The sequence below is a fragment of the Tupaia chinensis genome, unplaced genomic scaffold, assembly GCF_000334495.1.
Source record: "Tupaia chinensis unplaced genomic scaffold, TupChi_1.0 Scaffold000275_1, whole genome shotgun sequence".
Classification (NCBI taxonomy): Eukaryota; Metazoa; Chordata; class Mammalia; order Scandentia; family Tupaiidae; genus Tupaia; species Tupaia belangeri.
Genome location: NW_006159757.1, coordinates 6,123,166 through 6,132,524, shown reverse-complemented (window position 1 = coordinate 6,132,524; position 9,359 = coordinate 6,123,166). Strand labels below are relative to the sequence as shown.

The 9,359-nt window shown below is 39.5% G+C and overlaps 1 protein-coding gene across 1 annotated transcript in view; it reads left to right on the top strand.

Moving 5' to 3' along the window:
- TAF3 (TATA-box binding protein associated factor 3) overlaps positions 1-9,359 on the top strand; it is a 229,043-nt gene that overhangs the window by 177,998 nt on the left and 41,686 nt on the right. The window lies entirely within an intron of this gene.

Sequence of the window (9,359 nt, the reverse complement as noted above, 5' to 3'; positions counted from 1 at the left end):
CTCTCTCTCTCTCTCTCTCTCTCTCTCTCTCTCTCTCTTTCTGTCTCTCTGTCTCTTTCTGGTCAAATTAAAATAAATGACTGAATAAATAAAATTAAATAAAATAGTTAAAAATTTTTAAAAAATTCATAGCTCAGAAGGAATCTAATCACAGACTCTCTTTATTAACGATAGTAATCTCTGACATGTCTAAAAAGTCTATAATCTTAAACTGTGAATAGTAAGTTGTTAATTATCAACTCTACTACGTAACAATTTGCCCCCAAATAGTAGATAACCTGGAAAGATAGCATCTCTTTTTCTAAGAGCATGCTAAATGATGAGGACCACCATGTCTATCTATGGAAAGACTGCTGAGTTGGTTTTATTTTTGGTGAGCTGTTTTGGGATGTGCTTAGAGTTTGAGGTGTCTACAGTACTTTTAGTTGCTTATTTTATTCCTTCCATTCTCTGCTTTATTCAATTAGAGTTTAAGCTTGAGTATCTAGGCTGATCTGGCAGCCTGGTTGGTATGCAGAAAGCAATTCCATATAGCAGAAATGTCTTCCCATGTTAGTAAACCAGACTTTCTCTTTTGAAATTTTTTTTTTTAAGAATTCTTTTTATTTAATTTTATTCATTGTCTTTATTTTATTTTATATTTTTGAAGTTGACCAGAGAGAGAGAAGGAAAGTGAGAAAGCAAGCTGCCAGATCCAGGACTCAAACAGTGGTCAGCCACGTGGGAGTCCAGCTGCCTTCACCACCATGCCACCTACCGGCACTAAACCAGACTTTGATAAGAGTACAGCTAAAGAAACTAATACAGATCTTGTATTTTCATAGGAAGTAGGACACACCTTGGTCCCTTGGGCACAGGATGTGACCTCTGCTTTCTTAGCTTTGTAGTCCACAATTCTTTGGTTTATAGTAAGTGACTGAAGGATTTGAAAATGTCTTTGAAACTTCCTAAAGAAGTGTCTAGTATTCATTCTGTCATCCACGGAGCTCCACAGGGATCTTTTCCCTACTCTGTAGAAGCCACCCTCTTTGTTTGTGCTTGGCTACACAATAATACCCAGTAAGTTTTCCACATAATAAAATATGATATAGTTGACCTAAGCAGATCTATTACCAATATTTTTTTTTTGGAGAGGTTTTTGCTATAAGGCACTTGCACTTGCCAGACAGACAGAGAGACAGAAAGACAAAAAGTGAGAAATTACCCCCCAGGGGGATTGGCCACGCCGCAGTCCCCTCTCCTCCATTCTCCTCTTGGGATCTTGGGCACACACGCACACATGCCCGGAGTGAGTTTTAAGCCACTGGTTCCGGGATTCGAACCATGGTCGACTACATGAGAGTCCAGTAACATAGCCATTGCGCTAACTGCTGGTCCCACCAGTAATTTACAATTTTTTTTTTCTTTTTTTGGAGAGGGTTTTGTTATAGGGCGCGTGTGCTCGCCAGAGAGAGAGAGACAGAGAAACAGAAAGCAAGAAATCACCCCTCCCCCAGGGGGATGGCCACGCTGCAATCCCTTCTCCTCTCAGGATCTTGGGCATGCATGCACACGCGCCCAGCATGAGTTTAAGCCACCAGGTCCAGGACTCGAACTGCGGTTGACTGCATGGGAGTCCAGCAACATAGCCATTATGCCAACTGCTGGTCCCAATAATTTACAATATTTTAAACTTTAGGCCTACCTAGAAAAATTAGCTTAACAGATATCAGTGATGGCCATACTCACATATTTCTACCTACCTTTATTCTTTCTTTTATCCCCTTGGCTAGTCTAAAATGTGAAGAAGTAGAATGGAAATTCTAATATCAGTGACTGAACATTAACAAGTAACAATATACAGACATTTAATTCTGCTTTCTATTTTTAAATTATTTTAAACATTATATTATTATGTCTTTTTTATAAAGTATTGTCAAGTTTTTAGATCCCTTCCACTTGCCTTGTTTTCTCTTCCAACATACCTGTGACATAGGTCCAACAGGTATTGCTGGGCATGCATGGATGAGAAACTGAGCCTGAGAGAGTGACTTGTCCAAGATCAAGAGCAAATTCACATCTACTACGGACACACTTTATATTCGGAAATGTTTATTGTTAGGGATATTTCCTGGCAGCAGTTAGTCCTTCAGCCATGTATACCTAGTAACTTGGCGGCTGAGTCCTCAGTAAATCAAACAGGGTACTGTAACTTTCATCACTATCTTAACTTTGGAAAGTCAATGGAGTTTGTTCAACAGCCGTTAAGAAGTTACATGAGGGAACCAGCAGTTAGCATAATGGCTATGTCGCTAGACTCCCACGTAGTAGACTGCGGTTCGCGTCCCGGAACCGGTGGCTTAAAACTCACGCCGGGCGCGTGTGCGTGCGTGCCCAAGATCCCGAGAGGAGAATGGAGGAGAAGGGATTGCGGTGTGACCATCCCCCCTGGGGGGTGATTTCTCACTTTCTGTCTCTATGTCTCTCTCTGTCTGTCTGGCAAAGAGACAGAGAGAGACAGACAGAAAGTGAGAAATCACCCCCCAGGGGGGATGGTCATGCTGCAATCCCTTCTCCTCCATTCTCCTCTGGCAATCTTGGACACGTATGCACATGCGCCCAGTGTGAGTTTTAAGCCACTGGTTCCGGGATTCGAACCATGGTCGACTACATGAGAGTCCAGTAACATAGCCATTGCGCTAACTGCTGGTCCCACCAGTAATTTACAATTTTTTTTTTCTTTTTTTGGAGAGGGTTTTGTTATAGGGCGCGTGTGCTCGCCAGAGAGAGAGAGACAGAGAAACAGAAAGCAAGAAATCACCCCTCCCCCAGGGGGATGGCCACGCTGCAATCCCTTCTCCTCTCAGGATCTTGGGCATGCATGCACACGCGCCCAGCATGAGTTTAAGCCACCAGGTCCAGGACTCGAACTGCGGTTGACTGCATGGGAGTCCAGCAACATAGCCATTATGCCAACTGCTGGTCCCAATAATTTACAATATTTTAAACTTTAGGCCTACCTAGAAAAATTAGCTTAACAGATATCAGTGATGGCCATACTCACATATTTCTACCTACCTTTATTCTTTCTTTTATCCCCTTGGCTAGTCTAAAATGTGAAGAAGTAGAATGGAAATTCTAATATCAGTGACTGAACATTAACAAGTAACAATATACAGACATTTAATTCTGCTTTCTATTTTTAAATTATTTTAAACATTATATTATTATGTCTTTTTTATAAAGTATTGTCAAGTTTTTAGATCCCTTCCACTTGCCTTGTTTTCTCTTCCAACATACCTGTGACATAGGTCCAACAGGTATTGCTGGGCATGCATGGATGAGAAACTGAGCCTGAGAGAGTGACTTGTCCAAGATCAAGAGCAAATTCACATCTACTACGGACACACTTTATATTCGGAAATGTTTATTGTTAGGGATATTTCCTGGCAGCAGTTAGTCCTTCAGCCATGTATACCTAGTAACTTGGCGGCTGAGTCCTCAGTAAATCAAACAGGGTACTGTAACTTTCATCACTATCTTAACTTTGGAAAGTCAATGGAGTTTGTTCAACAGCCGTTAAGAAGTTACATGAGGGAACCAGCAGTTAGCATAATGGCTATGTCGCTAGACTCCCACGTAGTAGACTGCGGTTCGCGTCCCGGAACCGGTGGCTTAAAACTCACGCCGGGCGCGTGTGCGTGCGTGCCCAAGATCCCGAGAGGAGAATGGAGGAGAAGGGATTGCGGCGTGACCATCCCCCCTGGGGGGTGATTTCTCACTTTCTGTCTCTATGTCTCTCTCTGTCTGTCTGGCAAGCGCATGCTCCCTATAGCAAAAAGCTCTCCAAAAAAAAAAAAAGAAGTTACATGAGTGAAGCACATCAGATTAGGTTTGTAACAGCAGCAGTCCATTCCTTTCCACAGCATCCACCAGACTTTGGAAAAGAAAAGTCCCTTGGCCTACCTTGGTGGTAGGCAAAAGCCCAGTTACCAGTATAGATTTCACTGATAGCACGATACGAGTTTCGTGTCAGTTTTGATGTGCTACAGATCAGATAAATGACAAAAGGTAAAAATTTATAAAAGCCAAAAGATAGGGGCCCAACAGGTGATGTAGTGCTGAAAGCACTGGATCCCACATGGCTGACTCTGTGGTTTGAGTCCCAGAACCAGCGACTTGAAAAACACACCATATGCCTGTGTGTAAGTGCCCAAAATCCTTAAAGGAGAATAGAGAGGAAGAGATTATAGCATGGCCAGCCCCTGGAAGGGGATTTCTCGCTCTCTTTCTGTGTCTCTATTTGTCTCTCTCTGGTGAGCACATGTGTCCAATAGCAAAAATCTTTTAAAAAAAAAAAAAAAGGTAAAAGTTTATAAGAGCTATATTATAAGACCTTTGAAAATAATAAATGGTATCGTATGTAAGGTTAGACCTTAGTTCATATCCTGATTTCTATGGAATTGAGCAAGTTACTTATGATGATTAAATAAGATAACATGTAAGGTGTACTGTAACTGGCATGTAAATGAATGTCCGTCAGTAAATGGAGATGGTGCTAATGATGGCGGGGAGTTTTATTCCACTTTTAATTAACCTATAAAATGTAGAAACTTAAGAGTTTGATACTTCATTGGACCGTACTGACTAACCTGTGTTAGAACAGCTGAGTCAGCTATCATTGCAGTTTTTAAAAATAATGTCTACTTCTCTGGCATTCTTTTACATTTTAGCCCTTCATATAGACAGGAAAGGATAAAGGGTAGTGCATCCCATGGAAGTGCCATGATGAAGAGCAGGAATAAGGATATCAATGTAAACATTAAGACTTCTCTTTTTTCTTTCTTTTTTTATTTGAGACATTTTTGCTATAGGGTGCATGAGCTCGCCAGAAAGACAGAGAGAGACAGAAAGTGGGAAATCACCCCCCCCGGGAGGATGTCCACACCGCAACCCCCTCTCCTCCACTCTCCTCTCGGGATCTTGGGCACGCATACACATGTGCCCGGTGTGAATTTAAGCCACCAAGTCCAGGACTCTAACCACGGTCAACTACATGGGAGTCCAGTGGCATAGCCATTCTGCCAACTGCTGGTCCTTATTTCTCTTTTTTCAATCCACCTTAATATTCCCAACTATCAGGCCATATGAGTAAGCAAAAGTATACCTGAAATAGAGTTACGTATTGTGTAAGAATTTTCTTACATAGCCACAGAAATAAGACAAGGTTAAATAAAAATGAGGCATAGCTAAGCTGCCCCAAGAAGATGTCATCAGTCAAAAGAATGGATGCCATAATCTCATTCTCTGTCTTGTTATCCTGGCTAACTCATAAGAGCAGTTCTTATGAACATTCTCCAGCCAGCAAGAGCATTCTTTTAATTTTTTAAATTTTTAAAAGTCCCACATTTATCTGCTTATAAAGTTGTTACAAGTATCCCTCCTCACATTTATCAATACCAATAATCAATACCCTTAATTAAATAGGAACTTGTTTGATGAACGGAAGGAACTTTGGGCTTTGTAACCCAGCAGACCTAGAGTAAGATACAGGACCAATTTTTTAGCTTTACTATTTCCTTTTTATGTAGAGATGGTGATAGCAACAATAAAAACAGAAAAACAGTGATAGTTAATATTGAGTAATTACTATGTGTTAAGCATCATACTAAGTACTTAGTATAAGTTTAACTCTTTACACCATAGTAAACCTCAAAGGTAGATAGTATGATGATTATTAACTTTAAGATGAGAAACTGAGACTTGGAGGAATTCATAAACTTGCCTAAGATCACACATTTATTAAGTGATTAAATGGGAGTCAGAATTTCATCCCAGGCCATCAGATGCTCTAATCGACATTCCTAACTACCACACTTTCCTACAGTAAATTAAAAAGGGGTAAGTGTGCTTGCTTCGGCAGCACACTAAAATTGGAATGTACAGAAAAGATTAGCAAGGATGACACCCAAATTTGTGAGTGTCCCATATTGTTTAATTGATAACTGTTAAAAAAATAAAAATAAATAAATGGGGTAAGTGAAATAAGTAATATGCAAGCTTTTAGTTCATGGGCAGTGATGAGCATTAGTTGCATTAGTTAGGAGTCTCATTTGTCACTTTTGTTTTCTTAAAACTAAGTGTTTACTAGTTGTAATCCCCTTGCCTCAGCCTCCCAAATAGCTTAGAGCATAGCCATGTGCCTCTGTGTGCCTCCATCCTGCATTTTAGGGTGGGCTGAATTCAAACCTGGGCCTCCCATATGACCTCAGCCTACCAAGTAGAAGCATCAACCAGTATGCACTGTCACATGCTTAAAATAGAACCAAAGTAACTTTTTTTTTTAAAGAGATTTTTGCTATAAGATGTGTGCCCTTGTGGAAAAGACAGTGAAAGAAAATAAGAAATCACAGGGGAAATGGCCACCCCATAGTCCCTTCTCCTCCATTCTCCTCTCAGGATTTTGGACATGCACACTAACATGCCCAGTATGAGTTTCAAGCCGTCAGACTCAAACCGCAGTTGACTACATGGGAGTCCAGCACCTAACCCAGTGCACCACCTGCTAGCCCCCAAAGTAACTTTATTTATTTATTTTTTAATGAAAACCATGTTAAGAGCAATTATGTTGAACAATCGTAAACAGCCATAGTTGTATTAGCAGTAATAATAGTACATGTCAGGGCAATTAAATTCTTTGTTTCTCGGAGACAGCCCTTGGCCTCGTGGTTAAGGTGACTGGATCCCATATGGCTGTGCTTTGGGTCATGGACCTGACAGCTTGAAAAATGTGCCAGGTACGTGTGCATGTGTACCCAAAATCACAAGAGAAGAATGGAGGAAAAGGGATTGTGGTGTGGCTCCTGTCTCCAGCAAGTGCATGTGCCCTATAGCAAATTAAAAAAAGAAAATTGCTTCTGTGCATGTCAGTGTGTTGTTGCATGACAACTGATTTCAAACTATGGATCTTTGGGGTTTAGATGAATATCCAGGATTACTTTAGTTAAAATTTACCACTGATAGTGTTTTTTGGAAGAAGTATATCACTATGAAAAAATAAGTAAGAATTTATAAATATAATAACTTTAAATTTAATTTATTAATTTATTAATTCTGCTTAAAAATAATAGTTTCATTCCTTCTCTAAGGATATTTGGCATAAAGGACATTCTCATAAAAAAAAAAAAATAAGAGATTAGTTTTGTGTCATTTATTTAAGATGAGTAAATGACTGACAGTTTGGAGTTTTCTTTTTTTCTTTTTTTTTTTTGGAGAGATTTTCGCTATAGGGCACATGCACTCGCCAGACAGAGAGAGACATAGAGACAGAAAGTGAGAAATCACCCCCCAGGAGGGATGGTCACGCCTCAGTCCCTTCTCCTCCATTCTCCTCTCGGAATCTTGGGCACGCACGCACACGCACCCGGCGTGAGTTCTAAGCCGTCAGGTCCGGGACGCGAACCGCAGTCGACTACGTGGGAGTCCAGCGACATAGCCATTACGCTAACTGCTGGTTCCCAAGTTTGGAGTTTTCTAACAACCAACCAATAATGTTGGTAACCAATCCATGGATAGTTGAAAGTTTATAGTGGGAAACCCACAAATTCTATAAAGGCGTTCCAAAATTTTATTTTGTTGGCTCATAGATTGTTTCATCTGAGCTCACACTGGCTATTGAATGAACTAACTTGAGTAGTAAATTACACCAACAGCTATCACTTACTGAGTTCATACAAGTGCCCGGCCTGGCAGAAATTCAATGATTTGATCCTCTCAATACCTCAGAGGTTTTGATGGTGGTGGTCTTTTACAGTTGAGAAAACTGTACACAGAAAGTTTGAGTATCTTGCTGCAGCCGTGACCTGGCCCAGGTCTGTCAGACCAAAGCCCGTGTTCTTTACTGCCCAAAACACTCAGTCACTTCAGTCTCCTTTGGTGCATCTAACTGACAGAGTGCCAATGAGTCAGAATAGTTTAACCCTGTAGAGTAAGGTAACACCATGATTTTAGAAAATTTTAGTCCTTGAAGGGACCTTATAGAGATCCTGTTTAACTTCCATGTTTTAAAAAACAGGAAAAGGATGTCCTGAGCTTTAAGGACTTGAATAATCAGAACAATTAAAATTTGTAATGTTTCTTTAATCTATCCCCAAATCCTTTAGGATTTGCTCCCAAATAACCTTTTGTTGAATTTAAACAGCTTGTTCTTTAGAGAACAATAAATACTCTTATTGGTTTGTGCTTTTAACAAAAGACTTTCTTTCATCTTTCTTCTTCTCTGTTTAAAATAACATAGTCTCATTTCCAGTATGTTCTCACTTGCTATCATAACTAGTGAAATGAAGGGTTTTTAGTAAATAAAAATGGACCAGCATTAAAGGGGGAAAAGACTCTCTTAATATTTCTCATAAAACTTTCTGTTTTAAGAGATAACCAGTAACTTAATGTTTAAATAAGTATGTTTGCATTTGTAGAAGTTTACCCAAGGCCTCCTCCCAGCCTTCATGTGAATGAACTCTGAGCACTTTACTGAAAACCCGAGGTCTGATTTAGTTGTCTACGCTGGTACCACTTGTTATACTTAACCACGATCATTTATCTTCTTCTGACTTTCTTTTTAATATTTAAAATTGTTTCAGTGTTTAGTTAGACTGTGTTTCTAAATGGAAATAATGTAAAGACTGCAATTGCTAAGATGAACAAGAGTTCCCAGTCATAGTTCAGCTTCCAAACTGTTACATGATTAAATTCAGCATTTCATCAATACCGTTGATTGGTTTCTTTTCCTGACATATCAGCATAGATGGGAATCGGAACTAGTGTTTGCTGAACTTGCTGCTACCCTAGCTAGTACATATATATATATATTTTTTTTTTTAAATAAAAGGAATTTAGCAATAAAAAAATAAAATAAACTTAGACAGATTATATTGACAAAGCTGCCCATTACCTTTGCAGAAAGTCCCTGTCAAAAGATAAACTTTAAAGCTGGAATGCATGAAAGAGTTCCAAGATAGAATTTAAATTTAAACTGATTCTTTATAGATAAGCTTTTTAAAAATCCACCTCTTTGCTTCAAGTCAGGATTTTAAAAATAAATTTCCCCTTTAAATCTCTTGAGCGATTTTCATTTTTTGCAAGGCCGCACTGCTGGTGTCCTGGAAAAATGGAGAGTTAGAGCTTTATCAGTTGGTGCCCTGAGGTATGTGGCAAAGAAGCTAAATCCTTGAAGATTAGCAAAAAAAATGCAGCACATGGCAATAAGGGGCTTATATGACTACTAGTATTAGTTCAGGTGAAAGAAGTATTGCTTATACATAAAACTGGACAAATCCACTGACAATGTATTTTTAGTTAGCTACAAAGGAGTCTTATATTGC